Source organism: Pristiophorus japonicus, chromosome 9 (assembly GCF_044704955.1).
Source record: "Pristiophorus japonicus isolate sPriJap1 chromosome 9, sPriJap1.hap1, whole genome shotgun sequence".
Classification (NCBI taxonomy): domain Eukaryota; kingdom Metazoa; phylum Chordata; class Chondrichthyes; family Pristiophoridae; genus Pristiophorus; species Pristiophorus japonicus.
The window spans coordinates 168,737,514-168,757,862 of NC_091985.1; positions in this window are offsets into that span (position 1 = coordinate 168,737,514).

Below are 20,349 nucleotides of genomic sequence, written 5' to 3' on the forward strand. Positions count from 1 at the left end.
AGAGCCCTGCAGGCAGGCAAGGGCAGTTCGACACACCCCAGGCAGCAATGCGGCCCGGGATGGGGCCATTGACACACACAAATAGGGTACTTAAGAGCAGTCAAAGGGACAGTCAGCGCGGAATGCCTGGCCATAGTCCCTTTGTTCCCAACAATGAAAACTTTAACTCATGCTGGAGATGTGGGGGAAAACACTCAGCTAGATCTTGCAGATTTCAACAGTTTGTCTGCAGAACCTGCAATCTCAGTGGCCACTTAGCTCAAATGTGCAGGAAGTCTGCAACCAGACTAATATATGAGGCGGATGGATCAGGAGAGGGTTCTTTGAGGCAGGATGACTTTTGGGGCAAATCGATGGACGCCGAGGTTCAGCAGGTCCATGCGGCGAATATTCACAGTTCATACACCAGAATGCCACCGATGATGATGAGGGTTTTATTAAACGGTATCCCTGTACGCATGGAGCTGGACACTGGGGCCAGCCAGTCACTCATGGGCGTTCGGCAATTTGAGAAGATATGGCCACTTAAAGCCAGTCGACCCAAATTAGCACGTATTGAGACACAATTATGGACTTACACTAAAGAAATCATTCCGGTGCTAGGCAGTGCAATGATGGCTGTCACACACAATGGGTTAGTGAATCGGCTGCCGCTCTGGATTGTCCCGGGCAATGGTCCCGCACTGTTGGGGAGGTGCTGGTTAGCCGAGATGAACTGGAAATGGGGGAATGTTCACGCAATGTCATCTGTGGCGCGAAGTTCGTGCTCACAAGTCCTACAACAATACGATTCACTATTCCAACCTGGCATCGGGACTTTCACATCACACCGGATGCCAGGCCAGTGCACCACAAAGCCAGAGCGGTGCCGTATGTGATGCGGGAAAAGATCGAGAGTGAATTGGACCGGCTGTTGAGAGAGGGCATCATCTCGCCTGTTGAATTCAGCGACTGGGCGAGCCCCATCGTTCCTGTCCTAAAAGCGGATGGCTCTGTCAGGATCTGTGGCGACTACAAGGCCACCATCAATCAGGTGTCCCTACAAGATCAATACCCACTCCCAAGAGCGGAGGACCTCTTCGCCACGCTGGCAGGCGGCAAGCTGTTCACCAAGTTGGACCTCACTTCAGCCTACATGACTCAGGAACTGGCCGACGAATCTAAACTACTGACCACCATCACCACGCACAAGGGACTGTTCGTTTATAACAGGTGCCCGTTTGGCATTCGATCAGTGGCCACAATTTTTCAATGAAACATGGAAAGCCTGCTTAAATCCATTCCTGGAACAGTCATATTCCAGGACGATATCCTTATCACGGGTCGAGACACCGAGGAATACCTCCACAACCTGGAGGAGGTGCTACGCCGACTGGACCGGGTAGGCCTGTGACTCAAGAAGTCTAAATGTTCTTAGCTCCCGAGGTTGAGTTTCTGGGCAGGAGGGTTGCTGCAGATAGGATTCGGCCAACCGAATCCAAAACAGAGGCAATTCGACGAGCACCCAGGCCCTGCAACACATCGGAGTTGCGTTCATTCTTGGGACTGTTGAACTATTTCGGGAACTTTCTGCCGAACTTTGAGCACATTGTTGGAGCCGCCACACGTGCTCCTGTGTAAGGGTTGCGATTGGTTTTGGGGGGACTGTCAGGAATGGGCTTTTGATCGGGCGCGAAACCTACTGTGTTCAAACAAGCTGTTGACCCTGTACGACCCCTGTAAAAAATTGGTTCTGACATGTGATGCATCGTCCTATGGGGTTGGGTGCGTATTGCAGCAGGGCAATGCTGAGGGTCAACTACAACCTGTGGCTTATGCCTCCAGGTCGATCTCTCAAGCAGAACGGGGATATGGGATGGTCGAGAAGGAAGCACTTGCATGTGTCTATGGTGTAAAAAAAATGCATCAGTGCCTCTTTGGTAGGAAGTTTGAATTAGAGATGGACCACAAGCCATTAACATCCTGTTGTCAGACAGCAAGGCTATCAATGCCAACGCATCAGCTCGCATACAGCGATGGGCTCTTGTGCTGGCTGCTTATGACTACTCCATCCGGCACCGGCCCGGCATTGAAAATTGTGCTGACGTGCTCAGCAGGCTTCCACTGGCCACCATTGAGGGGGCAGCGGAGCAAAGCGCCGAGATGGTCATGGCTGTCGATGCCTTTGACAGCGCAGGCTCCCCCATCACAGCCCGCCAGATCAAAATATGGACAAACAAAGATCCCCTCCTATCCCTGATTAAGAAATGTCCTGACTGGGGATTGTGCGCCCGCACACGAAGCATGCCTGAGGAGGTCAGACCGTTCCACAGATGGATGGATGAGCTCTCCATCCAAGCCGACTGCCTACTATGGGGCAGCCAGGTAGTTATGCCCCAGAAGGGCAGAGAGGCATTCATCAGGGAACTCCACAGCGAGCACCCAGGCATTGTGCTGATGAAGGCCATTGCCTGGTCACACGTTTGGTGGCCTGGAATTGATTCAGACCTGGAACACTGTGTTCGCAGGTGCACAACGTGTGCCCAGCTAGGTAATGCCCCTAGGGAGGCCCCGCTCAGCCCGTGGCCCTGGCCCACCAGGCCATGGTCACGCATTCATGTTGACTACGCAGGCCCGTTCATGGGTAAGGTGTTCCTTATTGTGGTAGATGCGTACTCGAAATGGATCGAGTGCATCATTCTGAATTCATGCATGTCATCCACCACCGCGGAAAGCCTACATGCAATCTTTGCAGCCCATGGCTTGCCGGACTTCCTGGTTAATGATAATTGACCATGTTTCACAAGCTACGAATTCCGAGAGTTTATGTCGGGCAATGGTATCAACCACGTCAGGACTGCGTCATTCAAGCCGGCCTCCAATGGCCAGGCGGAACGTGCGGTCCAAATCATTAAGCAAGGTATGCTCAGGATTCAAGGACCCTCCCAACAATGCCGCATGTCGCGTCTCCTGCTGGCCTATAGATCCCGACCGCACTCGCTCACGGGGGCCCCGCCCACTGAGCTACTAATGAAATGGACACTGAAAACTCGGTTATCCCTCATTCACCCAGTCCTGACCGACAGTTGAGGGCAAGAGCAAGTCACAAAACGAGTACCATGACCGTAATTCAAGGGGGAGATGTATAGAAATAAATGATCCTGTATTCATCCTCAATCACGCCATGGGGCCCAAATGGCTTGAGGGCACTGTAATTGACAAAGAGGGGAATAGGGTCATCGTGGTAAAACTCAACAATGGTCAGAGATGCCGTAAGCATCTGGACCAAGTAAAAAAAAAGGTTCAGCATCGACACGGAGGAACCTGAAGAAGACCATGAGATGGAGCACAGAACACCGCCAGTGAACGAGCAACAAGAGCAATCAGAAGAATGCACAGTCCCTGCGGTCAGCCCGGACAGGCCGGAATCACCACAGGTGACAGACACTCACGTCAGTGTCCAACAACCAGAGCCCCAACTGTGGCGCTCCACGAGGGAGCGTAGACCGCCTGAAAAACTAAACCTATGATCCCAATAAGACTTTGGGGGTGAAGGTGATGTCATGTATGTAACCACAATGTAGCACCACTGTATTACTGTATACTCTCAACCTAGATTCACACCTTGACCACAAGGGGTGAACTTGTGGGAGACACTCCTTACCTGATCACACAGGTATAAAAAGGGAGGTCCCACGCAGGGTCATCGTCTTTGGAGTCCTGTGAATAAAGAGTTAAGGTCACAGAGTGACCTTGTCCCCAGAATGTGCCTCGTGTGGTTTCATACTGTAGAGTAAGGACTTTACACCTCCCTTCAATGCAGCACTGCTTTGGTGTTTGTGCGTTTCCAAAGCTGTCGTTTAGTGGAAAATCTGGAGCTGCAGGCCAGCAATTTCCTGACCACACTGAGCGTGAGTGCTGCTCCTGACCACACTGAGCGTGAGTGCTGCTCCTGACCACACTGAGCGTGAGTGCTGCTCCTGACCACACTGAGCGTGAGTGCTGCACCTGACCACACTGAGCGTGAGTGCTGCTCCTGACCACACTGAGCGTGAGTGCTGCTCCTGACCACACTGAGCGTGAGTGCTGCTCCTGATCACACTGACCGTGAGTGCTGCTCCTGACCACACTGACCGTGAGTGCTGCTCCTGACCACACTGAGTGTGAGTGCTGCTCCTGACCACACTGAGCGTGAGTGCTGCTCCTGACCACACTGAGTGTGAGTGCTGCTCCTGACCACACTGAGCGTGAGTGCTGCTCCTGACCACACTGACCGTGAGTGCTGCTCCTGACCACACTGAGTGTGAGTGCTGCTCCTGACCACACTGACCGTGAGTGCTGCTCCTGACCACACTGAGTGTGAGTGCTGCTCCTGACCACACTGACCGTGAGTGCTGCTCCTGACCACACTGAGTGTGAGTGCTGCTCCTGACCACACTGACCATGAGTGCTGCTCCTGACCACACTGAGCGTGAGTGCTGCTCCTGACCACACTGACCGTGAGTGCTGCTCCTGACCACACTGACCGTGAGTGCTGCTCCTGACCACACTGACCGTGAGTGCTGCACCTGACCACACTAAGGGTGAGTGCTGCTCCTGACCACACTGAGCGTGAGTGCTGCTCCTGACCACACTAAGGGTGAGTGCTGCTCCTGACCACACTAAGGGTGAGTGCTGCTCCTGACCACACTGACCGTGAGTCGTGCTCCTGACCACACTGAGCGTGAGTGCTGCTCCTGACCACACTGAGCGTGAATCGTGCTCCTGACCACACTGAGCGTGAGTGCTGCTCCTGACCACACTGAGTGTGAGTGCTGCTCCTGACCACACTGACCGTGAGTGCTGCTCCTGACCACACTGAGCGCGAGTCGTGCTCCTGACCACACTGAGTGTGAGTGGTGCTCCTGACCACACTGACCGTGAGTGCTGCTCCTGACCACACTAAGGGTGAGTGCTGCTCCTGACCACACTGACCATGAGTGCTGCTCCTGACCACACTGACCATGAGGGCTGCTCCTGACCACACTGAGCGTGAGTCGTGCTCCTGACCACACTGAGCGTGAGTGCTGCTCCTGACCACACTGAGCGTGAGTCGTGCTCCTGACCACACTGAGTGTGAGTGGTGCTCCTGACCACACTGACCGTGAGTGCTGCTCCTGACCACACTGACCATGAGTGCTGCTCCTGACCACACTAAGGGTGAGTGCTGCTCCTGACCACACTGACCGTGAGTGCTGCTCCTGACCACACTGACCATGAGTGCTGCTCCTGACCACACTGACCATGAGGGCTGCTCCTGACCACACTGAGCGTGAGTGCTGCTCCTGACCACACTGACCATGAGTGCTGCTCCTGACCACACTGACCATGAGGGCTGCTCCTGACCACACTGAGCGTGAGTGCTGCTCCTGACCACACTGACCATGAGTGCTGCTCCTGACCACACTGACCATGAGTGCCGCTCCTGACCACACTGACCATGAGTGCTGCTCCTGACCACACTGACCGTGAGTGCTGCTCCTGACCACACTGACCGTGAGTGCTGCTCCTGACCACAATGACCGTGAGTGCTGCTCCTGACCACACTGACCGTGAGTGCTGCTCCTGACCACACTGACCGTGAGTGCTGCTCCTGACCACACTGAGTGTGAGTGCTGCTCCTGACCACAATGAGTGTGAGTGCTGCTCCTGACCACACTGACCGTGAGTGCTGCTCCTGACCACACTGACCGTGAGTGCTGCTCCTGACCACACTGACCGTGAGTGCTGCTCCTGACCACACTGACCGTGAGTGCTGCTCCTGACCACACTGAGCGTGAGTGCTGCTCCTGACCACACTGAGCGTGAGTGCTGCTCCTGACCACACTGAGCGTGAGTGCTGCTCCGGACCACACTGACCGTGAGTGCTGCTCCTGACCACACTGACCGTGAGTGCTGCTCCTGACCACACTGAGTGTGAGTGCTGCTCCTGACCACACTAAGGGTGAGTGCTGCTCCTGACCACACTGACCATGAGTGCTGCTCCTGACCACACTGACCATGAGTGCTGCTCCTGACCACACTAAGGATGAGTGCTGCTCCTGTCCGTGAGTGCTGCTCCTGACCAAACTGACCGTGAGTGCTGCTCCTGACCACACTAAGTGTGAGTGCTGCTCCTGACCACACTGAGCGTGAGTCGTGCTCCTGACCACACTGACCGTGAGTGCTGCTCCTGACCACACTGAGTGTGAGTGCTGCTCCTGACCACACTGAGCGTGAGTCGTGCTCCTGACCACACTGACCGTGAGTGCTGCTCCTGACCACACTGAGTGTGAGTGCTGCTCCTGACCACACTGAGCGTGAGTCGTGCTCCTGACCACACTGACCGTGAGTGCTGCTCCTGACCACACTGAGCGTGAGTGCTGCTCCTGACCACACTGAGCGTGAGTCGTGCTCCTGACCACACTGAGCGTGAGTGCTGCTCCTGACCACACTGAGCGTGAGTGCTGCACCTGACCACACTGACCGTGAGTGCTGCACCTGACCACACTGACCGTGAGTGCTGCTCCTGACCACACTGAGCGTGAGTGCTGCTCCTGACCACATTGACCATGAGTGCTGCTCCTGACCACACTGAGCGTGAGTGCTGCTCCTGACCACACTGACCGTGAGTGCTGCTCCTGACCACACTGAGTGTGAGTGCTGCTCCTGACCACATGAGCGTGAGTGCTGCACCTGACCACACTGACCGTGAGTGCTGCTCCTGACCACACTGACCATGAGTGCTGCTCCTGACCACACTGACCATGAGTGCTGCTCCTGACCACACTGACCGTGAGTGCTGCTCCTGACCATACTGACCGTGAGTGCTGCTCCTGACCACACTGACCGTGAGTGCTGCTCCTGACCACACTGACCATGAGTGCTGCTCCTGACCACACTAACCGTGAGTGCTGCTCCTGACCATACTGAGCGTGAGTGCTGCTCCTGACCACACTGACCGTGAGTGCTGCTCCTGACCACACTGACCGTGAGTGCTGCTCCTGACCACACTAACCGTGAGTGCTGCTCCTGACCACACTGACCGTGAGTGCTGCTCCTGACCACACTGACCGTGAGTGCTGCTCCTGACCACACTGACCGTGAGTGCTGCTCCTGACCACACTGACCATGAGTGCTGCTCCTGACCACACTGACCATGAGTGCTGCTCCTGACCACACTGACCATGAGTGCTGCTCCTGACCACACTAACTGTGAGTGCTGCTCCTGACCACACTGACCGTGAGTGCTGCTCCTGACCACACTGACCGTGAGTGCTGCTCCTGACCACACTGACCATGAGTGCTGCTCCTGACCACACTAACCGTGAGTGCTGCTCCTGACCACACTAACCGTGAGTGCTGCTCCTGACCACACTGACCGTGAGTGCTGCTCCTGACCACACTGAGCGTGAGTGCTGCTCCTGACCACACTAAGCGTGAGTGCTGCTCCTGACCACACTGACCGTGAGTGCTGCTCCTGACCACACTGACCGTGAGTGCTGCTCCTGACCACACTGACCGTGAGTGCTGCTCCTGACCACACTGAGCGTGAGTGCTGCTCCTGACCACACAGAGCGTGAGTGCTGCTCCTGACCACACTGACCGTAAGTGCTGCTCCTGACCACACTGACCATGAGTGCTGCTCCTGACCACACTAACCGTGAGTGCTGCTCCTGACCACACTGACCGTGAGTGCTGCTCCTGACCACACTGACCATGAGTGCTGCTCCTGACCACACTGACCATGAGTGCTGCTCCTGACCACACTGACCGTGAGTGCTGCTCCTGACCACACTGACCATGAGTGCTGCTCCTGACCACACTGACCATGAGTGCTGCTCCTGACCACACTAACCGTGAGTGCTGCTCCTGACCACACTGACCATGAGTGCTGCTCCTGACCACACTAACCGTGAGTGCTGCTCCTGACCACACTGACCATGAGTGCTGCTCCTGACCACACTGACCATGAGTGCTGCTCCTGACCACACTTACCATGAGTGCTGCTCCTGACCACACTGACCGTGAGTGCTGCTCCTGACCACACTGACCGTGAGTGCTGCTCCTGACCACACTGACCGTGAGTGCTGCTCCTGACCACACTGACCGTGAGTGCTGCTCCTGACCACACTGACCGTGAGTGCTGCTCCTGACCACACTTACCATGAGTGCTGCTCCTGACCACACTGACCGTGAGTGCTGCTCCTGACCACACTGACCGTGAGTGCTGCTCCTGACCACACTGACCGTGAGTGCTGCTCCTGACCACACTGACCGTGAGTGCTGCTCCTGATCACAATGAGCGTGAGTGCTGCTCCTGACCACACTGACCATGAGTGCTGCTCCTGACCACACTGACCATGAGTGCTGCTCCTGACCACACTGACCTTGAGTGCTGCTCCTGACCACACTAAGGGTGAGTGCTGCTCCTGACCACACTGACCGTGAGTGCTGCTCCTGACCACACTAAGGGTGAGTGCTGCACCTGACCACACTGACCATGAGTGCTGCTCCTGACCACACTGAGCGTGAGTGCTGCTCCTGACCACACTGACCGTGAGTGCTGCTCCTGACCACACTGACCGTGAGTGCTGCTCCTGACCACACTAAGGGTGAGTGCTGCACCTGACCACACTGACCGTGAGTGCTGCTCCTGACCACACTGACCGTGAGTGCTGGTCCTGACCGTGAGTGCTGCACCTGACCACACTGACCGTGAGTGCTGCTCCTGACCACACTGACCATGAGTGCTGCACCTGACCACACTGACCGTGAGTGCTGCTCCTGACCACACTGAGCGTGAGTGCTGCTCCTGACCACACTGAGCGTGAATCGTGCTCCTGACCACACTGAGCGTGAGTGCTGCTCCTGACCACACTGAGTGTGAGTGCTGCTCCTGACCACACTGACCGTGAGTGCTGCTCCTGACCACACTGAGCGCGAGTCGTGCTCCTGACCACACTGAGTGTGAGTGGTGCTCCTGACCACACTGACCGTGAGTGCTGCTCCTGACCACACTAAGGGTGAGTGCTGCTCCTGACCACACTGACCATGAGTGCTGCTCCTGACCACACTGACCATGAGGGCTGCTCCTGACCACACTGAGCGTGAGTCGTGCTCCTGACCACACTGAGCGTGAGTGCTGCTCCTGACCACACTGAGCGTGAGTCGTGCTCCTGACCACACTGAGTGTGAGTGGTGCTCCTGACCACACTGACCGTGAGTGCTGCTCCTGACCACACTGACCATGAGTGCTGCTCCTGACCACACTAAGGGTGAGTGCTGCTCCTGACCACACTGACCGTGAGTGCTGCTCCTGACCACACTGACCATGAGTGCTGCTCCTGACCACACTGACCATGAGGGCTGCTCCTGACCACACTGAGCGTGAGTGCTGCTCCTGACCACACTGACCATGAGTGCTGCTCCTGACCACACTGACCATGAGGGCTGCTCCTGACCACACTGAGCGTGAGTGCTGCTCCTGACCACACTGACCATGAGTGCTGCTCCTGACCACACTGACCATGAGTGCCGCTCCTGACCACACTGACCATGAGTGCTGCTCCTGACCACACTGACCGTGAGTGCTGCTCCTGACCACACTGACCGTGAGTGCTGCTCCTGACCACAATGACCGTGAGTGCTGCTCCTGACCACACTGACCGTGAGTGCTGCTCCTGACCACACTGACCGTGAGTGCTGCTCCTGACCACACTGAGTGTGAGTGCTGCTCCTGACCACAATGAGTGTGAGTGCTGCTCCTGACCACACTGACCGTGAGTGCTGCTCCTGACCACACTGACCGTGAGTGCTGCTCCTGACCACACTGACCGTGAGTGCTGCTCCTGACCACACTGACCGTGAGTGCTGCTCCTGACCACACTGAGCGTGAGTGCTGCTCCTGACCACACTGAGCGTGAGTGCTGCTCCTGACCACACTGAGCGTGAGTGCTGCTCCGGACCACACTGACCGTGAGTGCTGCTCCTGACCACACTGACCGTGAGTGCTGCTCCTGACCACACTGAGTGTGAGTGCTGCTCCTGACCACACTAAGGGTGAGTGCTGCTCCTGACCACACTGACCATGAGTGCTGCTCCTGACCACACTGACCATGAGTGCTGCTCCTGACCACACTAAGGATGAGTGCTGCTCCTGTCCGTGAGTGCTGCTCCTGACCAAACTGACCGTGAGTGCTGCTCCTGACCACACTAAGTGTGAGTGCTGCTCCTGACCACACTGAGCGTGAGTCGTGCTCCTGACCACACTGACCGTGAGTGCTGCTCCTGACCACACTGAGTGTGAGTGCTGCTCCTGACCACACTGAGCGTGAGTCGTGCTCCTGACCACACTGACCGTGAGTGCTGCTCCTGACCACACTGAGTGTGAGTGCTGCTCCTGACCACACTGAGCGTGAGTCGTGCTCCTGACCACACTGACCGTGAGTGCTGCTCCTGACCACACTGAGCGTGAGTGCTGCTCCTGACCACACTGAGCGTGAGTCGTGCTCCTGACCACACTGAGCGTGAGTGCTGCTCCTGACCACACTGAGCGTGAGTGCTGCACCTGACCACACTGACCGTGAGTGCTGCACCTGACCACACTGACCGTGAGTGCTGCTCCTGACCACACTGAGCGTGAGTGCTGCTCCTGACCACATTGACCATGAGTGCTGCTCCTGACCACACTGAGCGTGAGTGCTGCTCCTGACCACACTGACCGTGAGTGCTGCTCCTGACCACACTGAGTGTGAGTGCTGCTCCTGACCACATGAGCGTGAGTGCTGCACCTGACCACACTGACCGTGAGTGCTGCTCCTGACCACACTGACCATGAGTGCTGCTCCTGACCACACTGACCATGAGTGCTGCTCCTGACCACACTGACCGTGAGTGCTGCTCCTGACCATACTGACCGTGAGTGCTGCTCCTGACCACACTGACCGTGAGTGCTGCTCCTGACCACACTGACCATGAGTGCTGCTCCTGACCACACTAACCGTGAGTGCTGCTCCTGACCATACTGAGCGTGAGTGCTGCTCCTGACCACACTGACCGTGAGTGCTGCTCCTGACCACACTGACCGTGAGTGCTGCTCCTGACCACACTAACCGTGAGTGCTGCTCCTGACCACACTGACCGTGAGTGCTGCTCCTGACCACACTGACCGTGAGTGCTGCTCCTGACCACACTGACCGTGAGTGCTGCTCCTGACCACACTGACCATGAGTGCTGCTCCTGACCACACTGACCATGAGTGCTGCTCCTGACCACACTGACCATGAGTGCTGCTCCTGACCACACTAACTGTGAGTGCTGCTCCTGACCACACTGACCGTGAGTGCTGCTCCTGACCACACTGACCGTGAGTGCTGCTCCTGACCACACTGACCATGAGTGCTGCTCCTGACCACACTAACCGTGAGTGCTGCTCCTGACCACACTAACCGTGAGTGCTGCTCCTGACCACACTGACCATGAGTGCTGCTCCTGACCACACTGAGCGTGAGTGCTGCTCCTGACCACACTAAGCGTGAGTGCTGCTCCTGACCACACTGACCGTGAGTGCTGCTCCTGACCACACTGACCGTGAGTGCTGCTCCTGACCACACTGACCGTGAGTGCTGCTCCTGACCACACTGAGCGTGAGTGCTGCTCCTGACCACACAGAGCGTGAGTGCTGCTCCTGACCACACTGACCGTAAGTGCTGCTCCTGACCACACTGACCATGAGTGCTGCTCCTGACCACACTAACCGTGAGTGCTGCTCCTGACCACACTGACCGTGAGTGCTGCTCCTGACCACACTGACCATGAGTGCTGCTCCTGACCACACTGACCATGAGTGCTGCTCCTGACCACACTGACCGTGAGTGCTGCTCCTGACCACACTGACCATGAGTGCTGCTCCTGACCACACTGACCATGAGTGCTGCTCCTGACCACACTAACCGTGAGTGCTGCTCCTGACCACACTGACCATGAGTGCTGCTCCTGACCACACTAACCGTGAGTGCTGCTCCTGACCACACTGACCATGAGTGCTGCTCCTGACCACACTGACCATGAGTGCTGCTCCTGACCACACTTACCATGAGTGCTGCTCCTGACCACACTGACCGTGAGTGCTGCTCCTGACCACACTGACCGTGAGTGCTGCTCCTGACCACACTGACCGTGAGTGCTGCTCCTGACCACACTGACCGTGAGTGCTGCTCCTGACCACACTGACCATGAGTGCTGCTCCTGACCACACTTACCATGAGTGCTGCTCCTGACCACACTGACCGTGAGTGCTGCTCCTGACCACACTGACCGTGAGTGCTGCTCCTGACCACACTGACCGTGAGTGCTGCTCCTGACCACACTGACCGTGAGTGCTGCTCCTGATCACAATGAGCGTGAGTGCTGCTCCTGACCACACTGACCATGAGTGCTGCTCCTGACCACACTGACCATGAGTGCTGCTCCTGACCACACTGACCTTGAGTGCTGCTCCTGACCACACTAAGGGTGAGTGCTGCTCCTGACCACACTGACCGTGAGTGCTGCTCCTGACCACACTAAGGGTGAGTGCTGCACCTGACCACACTGACCATGAGTGCTGCTCCTGACCACACTGAGCGTGAGTGCTGCTCCTGACCACACTGACCGTGAGTGCTGCTCCTGACCACACTGACCGTGAGTGCTGCTCCTGACCACACTAAGGGTGAGTGCTGCACCTGACCACACTGACCGTGAGTGCTGCTCCTGACCACACTGACCGTGAGTGCTGGTCCTGACCGTGAGTGCTGCACCTGACCACACTGACCGTGAGTGCTGCTCCTGACCACACTGACCATGAGTGCTGCACCTGACCACACTGACCGTGAGTGCTGCTCCTGACCACACTGACCGTGAGTGCTGCTCCTGACCACACTGACCGTGAGTGCTGCTCCTGACCACACTAAGCGTGAGTGCTGCACCTGACCACACTGACCGTGAGTGCTGCTCCTGACCACACTGAGCGTGAGTGCTGCTCCTGACCACACTAAGCGTGAGTGCTGCTCCTGACCACACTGACCGTGAGTGCTGCTCCTGACCACACTGAACGTGAGTGCTGCTCCTGACCACACTGACCGTGAGTGCTGCTCCTGACCACACTGACCGTGAGTGCTGCTCCTGACCACACTAAGCGTGAGTGCTGCTCCTGACCACACTGACCGTGAGTGCTGCTCCTGACCACACTGAGCGTGAGTCGTGCTCCTGACCACACTGACCGTGAGTGCTGCTCCTGACCACACTGACCGTGAGTGCTGCTCCTGACCACACTGACCATGAGTGCTGCTCCTGACCACACTGACCATGAGTGCTGCTCCTGACCACACTGACCGTGAGTGCTGCTCCTGACCAAACTGACCGTGAGTGCTGCTCCTGACCACACTGACCGTGAGTGCTGCTCCTGACCACACTGACCATGAGTGCTGCTCCTGACCACACTAACCGTGAGTGCTGCTCCTGACCATACTGAGCGTGAGTGCTGCTCCTGACCACACTGACCGTGAGTGCTGCTCCTGACCACACTGACCATGAGTGCTGCTCCTGACCACACTAACCGTGAGTGCTGCTCCTGACCACACTGACCGTGAGTGCTGCTCCTGACCACACTGACCATGAGTGCTGCTCCTGACCACACTGACCGTGAGTGCTGCTCCTGACCACACTGACCGTGAGTGCTGCTCCTGACCACACTGACCGTGAGTGCTGCTCCTGACCACACTGACCATGAGTGCTGCTCCTGACCACACTGACCATGAGTGCTGCTCCTGACCACACTAACCGTGAGTGCTGCTCCTGACCACACTGACCATGAGTGCTGCTCCTGACCACACTGACCGTGAGTGCTGCTCCTGACCACACTGACCGTGAGTGCTGCTCCTGACCACACTAACCGTGAGTGCTGCTCCTGACCACACTAACCGTGAGTGCTGCTCCTGACCACACTGACCATGAGTGCTGCTCCTGACCACACTGAGCGTGAGTGCTGCTCCTGACCACACTAAGCGTGAGTGCTGCTCCTGACCACACTGACCGTGAGTGCTGCTCCTGACCACACTGACCGTGAGTGCTGCTCCTGACCACACTGACCATGAGTGCTGCTCCTGACCACACTGAGCGTGAGTGCTGCTCCTGACCACACAGAGCGTGAGTGCTGCTCCTGACCACACTGACCGTAAGTGCTGCTCCTGACCACACTGACCATGAGTGCTGCTCCTGACCACACTAACCGTGAGTGCTGCTCCTGACCACACTGACCGTGAGTGCTGCTCCTGACCACACTGACCGTGAGTGCTGCTCCTGACCACACTGACCGTGAGTGCTGCTCCTGACCACACTGACCGTGAGTGCTGCTCCTGACCACACTGACCGTGAGTGCTGCTCCTGACCACACTGACCGTGAGTGCTGCTCCTGACCACACTGACCGTGAGTGCTGCTCCTGACCACACTGACCGTGAGTGCTGCTCCTGATCACAATGAGCGTGAGTGCTGCTCCTGACCACACTGACCATGAGTGCTGCACCTGACCACACTGACCGTGAGTGCTGCTCCTGACCACACTGAGCGTGAGTGCTGCTCCTGACCACACTGACCGTGAGTGCTGCTCCTGACCACACTGACCGTGAGTGCTGCACCTGACCACACTGACCGTGAGTGCTGCTCCTGACCACACTAAGGGTGAGTGCTGCACCTGACCACACTGACCGTGAGTGCTGCTCCTGACCACACTGACCGTGAGTGCTGGTCCTGACCGTGAGTGCTGCACCTGACCACACTGACCGTGAGTGCTGCTCCTGACCACACTGAGCATGAGTGCTGCACCTGACCACACTGACCGTGAGTGCTGCTCCTGACCACACTGACCGTGAGTGCTGCTCCTGACCACACTGACCGTGAGTGCTGCTCCTGACCACACTAAGCGTGAGTGCTGCACCTGACCACACTGACCGTGAGTGCTGCTCCTGACCACACTGAGCGTGAGTGCTGCTCCTGACCACACTAAGCGTGAGTGCTGCTCCTGACCACACTGACCGTGAGTGCTGCTCCTGACCACACTGAACGTGAGTGCTGCTCCTGACCACACTGACCGTGAGTGCTGCTCCTGACCACACTGACCGTGAGTGCTGCTCCTGACCACACTAAGCGTGAGTGCTGCTCCTGACCACACTGACCGTGAGTGCTGCTCCTGACCACACTGAGCGTGAGTCGTGCTCCTGACCACACTGACCGTGAGTGCTGCTCCTGACCACACTGACCGTGAGTGCTGCTCCTGACCACACTAAGCGTGAGTGCTGCTCCTGACCACACTGAGCGTGATTGCTGCTCCTGACCACACTGACCGTGAGTGCTGCTCCTGACCACACCAAGGGTGAGTGCTGCTCCTGACCACACTGACCATGAGTGCTGCTCCTGACCACACTGAGCGTGAGTGCTGCTCCTGACCACACTGAGCGTGAGTGCTGCTCCTGACCACACTGAGCGTGAGTGCTGCTCCTGACCACACTGAGCGTGAGTGCTGCTCCTGACCACACTGAGCGTGAGTGCTGCTCCTGACCACACTGAGCGTGAGTGCTGCACCTGACCACACTGAGCTTGTGTGCTGCTCCTGACCACACTGACCGTGAGTGCTGCTCCTGACCACACTGAGCTTGTGTGCTGCTCCTGACCACACTGACCGTGAGTGCTGCTCCTGACCACACTGACCGTGAGTGCTGCTCCTGACCACACTGAGTGTGAGTGCTGCTCCTGACCACACTAAGGGTGAGTGCTGCTCCTGACCACACTGACTGTGAGTGCTGCTCCTGACCACACTGAGTGTGAGTGCTGCACCTGACCACACTAAGTGTGAGTGCTGCTCCTGACCACACTGAGCGTGAGTGCTGCTCCTGACCACACTGATCATGAGTGCTGCTCCTGACCACACTGAGCGTGAGTGCTGCTCCTGACCACACTGACCGTGAGTGCTGCTCCTGACCACACTGAGCGTGAGTGCTGCTCCTGACCACACTGACCATGAGTGCTGCTCCTGACCACACTGAGCGTGAGTGCTGCTCCTGACCACACTGACCGTGAGTGCTGCTCCTGACCACACTGAGCGTGAGTGCTGCTCCTGACCACACTGAGTGTGAGTGCTGCTCCTGACCACACTGAGTGTGAGTGCTGCTCCTGACCACACTGACTGTGAGTGCTGCTCCTGACCACACTGAGTGTGAGTGCTGCTCCTGACCACACTGACCGTGAGTGCTGCTCCTGACCACACTGAGTGTGAGTGCTGCTCCTGACCACACTGAGCGTGAGTGCTGCTCCTGACCACACTGAGCGTGAGTGCTGCTCCTGACCACACTGACCGTGAGTGCTGCTCCTGACCACACTGAGCGTGAGTGCTGCTCCTGACCACACTGAGCGTGAGTGCTGCTCCTGACCACACTGACCGTGAGTGCTGCTCCTGACCACACTGACCGTGAGTGCTGCTCCTGCCCACACTGACCGTGAGTGCTGCTCCTGACCACACTGAGCGTGAGTGCTGCTCCTGACCACACTGACCGTGAGTGCTGCTCCTGACCACACTGAGCGTGAGTGCTGCTCCTGACCACACTGAGCGTGAGTGCTGCTCCTGACCACACTGAGCGTGAGTGCTGCTCCTGACCACACTGACCGTGAGTGCTGCTCCTGACCACACTGACCGTGAGTGCTGCTCCTGACCACACTGAGCGTGAGTGCTGCACCTGACCACACTGACCGTGAGTGCTGCTCCTGACCACACTGACCGTGAGTGCTGCTCCTGACCACACTAAGCGTGAGTGCTGCTCCTGACCACACTGAGCGTGAGTGCTGCTCCTGACCACACTGAGTGTGAGTGCTGCTCCTGACCACACTGACCGTGAGTGCTACTCCTGACCACACTGAGTGTGAGTGCTGCTCCTGACCACACTAAGGGTGAGTGCTGCTCCTGACCACACTAAGCGTGAGTGCTGCTCCTGACCACACTGAGCGTGAGTGCTGCTCCTGACCACACTGACCGTGAGTGCTGCTCCTGACCACACTGACCGTGAGTGCTGCTCCTGACCACACTGACCGTGAGTGCTGCTCCTGACCACACTGACCGTGAGTGCTGCTCCTGACCACACTGACCGTGAGTGCTGCTCCTGACCACACTGACTGTGAGTGCTGCTCCTGACCACACTGACCATGAGTGCTGCTCCTGACCACACTAACCGTGATTGCTGCTCCTGACCACACTGACCATGAGTGCTGCTCCTGACCACACTGACCATGAGTGCTGCTCCTGACCACACTGACCATGAGTGCTGCTCCTGACCACACTAACCGTGAGTGCTGCTCCTGACCACACTGACCGTGAGTGCTGCTCCTGACCACACTGACCGTGAGTGCTGCTCCTGACCACACTGACCGTGAGTGCTGCTCCTGACCACACTGAGCGTGAGTGCTGCTCCTGACCACACCAAGGGTGAGTGCTGCTCCTGACCACACTGACCATGAGTGCTGCTCCTGACCACACTGAGCGTGAGTGCTGCTCCTGACCACACTGAGCGTGAGTGCTGCTCCTGACCACACTGAGCGTGAGTGCTGCTCCTGACCACACTGAGCGTGAGTGCTGCTCCTGACCACACTGACCGTGAGTGCTGCACCTGACCACACTGAGCTTGTGTGCTGCTCCTGACCACACTGACCGTGAGTGCTGCTCCTGACCACACTGAGCTTGTGTGCTGCTCCTGACCACACTGACCGTGAGTGCTGCTCCTGACCACACTGACCGTGAGTGCTGCTCCTGACCACACTGAGTGTGAGTGCTGCTCCTGACCACACTAAGGGTGAGTGCTGCTCCTGACCACACTGACCGTGAGTGCTGCTCCTGACCACACTGAGCGTGAGTGCTGCACCTGACCACACTGAGCGTGAGTGCTGCTCCTGACCACACTGATCATGAGTGCTGCTCCTGACCACACTGAGCGTGAGTCGTGCTCCTGACCACACTGAGCGTGAGTGCTGCTCCTGACCACACTGAGCGTGAGTGCTGCTCCTGACCACACTGAGTGTGAGTGCTGCTCCTGACCACACTGACCGTGAGTGCTGCTCCTGACCACACTGAGTGTGAGTGCTGCTCCTGACCACACTAAGGGTGAGTGCTGCTCCTGACCACACTGACCGTGAGTGCTGCTCCTGACCACACTGAGCGTGAGTGCTGCACCTGACCACACTAAATGTGAGTGCTGCTCCTGACCACACTGAGCGTGAGTGCTGCTCCTGACCACACTGAGTGTGAGTGCTGCTCCTGACCACACTGAGTGTGAGTGCTGCTCCTGACCACACTGACCGTGAGTGCTGCTCCTGACCACTCTGAGCGTGAGTGCTGCTCCTGACCACACTGAGCGTGAGTGCTGCTCCTGACCACACTGAGCGTGAGTGCTGCTCCTGACCACACTGACCGTGAGTGCTGCTCCTGACCACACTGAGCGTGAGTCGTGCTCCTGACCACACTGAGCGTGAGTGCTGCTCCTGACCACACTGAGCGTGAGTGCTGCACCTGACCACACTGACCGTGAGTGCTGCACCTGACCACACTGACCGTGAGTGCTGCTCCTGACCACACTGAGCGTGAGTGCTGCTCCTGACCACATTGACCATGAGTGCTGCTCCTGACCACACTGAGCGTGAGTGCTGCTCCTGACCACACTGACCGTGAGTGCTGCTCCTGACCACACTGAGTGTGAGTGCTGCTCCTGACCACATGAGCGTGAGTGCTGCACCTGACCACACTGACCGTGAGTGCTGCTCCTGACCACACTGACCATGAGTGCTGCTCCTGACCACACTGACCATGAGTGCTGCTCCTGACCACACTGACCGTGAGTGCTGCTCCTGACCATACTGACCGTGAGTGCTGCTCCTGACCACACTGACCGTGAGTGCTGCTCCTGACCACACTGACCATGAGTGCTGCTCCTGACCACACTAACCGTGAGTGCTGCTCCTGACCATACTGAGCGTGAGTGCTGCTCCTGACCACACTGACCGTGAGTGCTGCTCCTGACCACACTGACCGTGAGTGCTGCTCCTGACCACACTAACCGTGAGTGCTGCTCCTGACCACACTGACCGTGAGTGCTGCTCCTGACCACACTGACCGTGAGTGCTGCTCCTGACCACACTGACCGTGAGTGCTGCTCCTGACCACACTGACCATGAGTGCTGCTCCTGACCACACTGACCATGAGTGCTGCTCCTGACCACACTGACCATGAGTGCTGCTCCTGACCACACTAACTGTGAGTGCTGCTCCTGACCACACTGACCGTGAGTGCTGCTCCTGACCACACTGACCGTGAGTGCTGCTCCTGACCACACTGACCATGAGTGCTGCTCCTGACCACACTAACCGTGAGTGCTGCTCCTGACCACACTAACCGTGAGTGCTGCTCCTGACCACACTGACCGTGAGTGCTGCTCCTGACCACACTGAGCGTGAGTGCTGCTCCTGACCACACTAAGCGTGAGTGCTGCTCCTGACCACACTGACCGTGAGTGCTGCTCCTGACCACACTGACCGTGAGTGCTGCTCCTGACCACACTGACCGTGAGTGCTGCTCCTGACCACACTGAGCGTGAGTGCTGCTCCTGACCACACAGAGCGTGAGTGCTGCTCCTGACCACACTGACCGTAAGTGCTGCTCCTGACCACACTGACCATGAGTGCTGCTCCTGACCACACTAACCGTGAGTGCTGCTCCTGACCACACTGACCGTGAGTGCTGCTCCTGACCACACTGACCATGAGTGCTGCTCCTGACCACACTGACCATGAGTGCTGCTCCTGACCACACTGACCGTGAGTGCTGCTCCTGACCACACTGACCATGAGTGCTGCTCCTGACCACACTGACCATGAGTGCTGCTCCTGACCACACTAACCGTGAGTGCTGCTCCTGACCACACTGACCATGAGTGCTGCTCCTGACCACACTAACCGTGAGTGCTGCTCCTGACCACACTGACCATGAGTGCTGCTCCTGACCACACTGACCATGAGTGCTGCTCCTGACCACACTTACCATGAGTGCTGCTCCTGACCACACTGACCGTGAGTGCTGCTCCTGACCACACTGACCGTGAGTGCTGCTCCTGACCACACTGACCGTGAGTGCTGCTCCTGACCACACTGACCGTGAGTGCTGCTCCTGACCACACTGACCATGAGTGCTGCTCCTGACCACACTTACCATGAGTGCTGCTCCTGACCACACTGACCGTGAGTGCTGCTCCTGACCACACTGACCGTGAGTGCTGCTCCT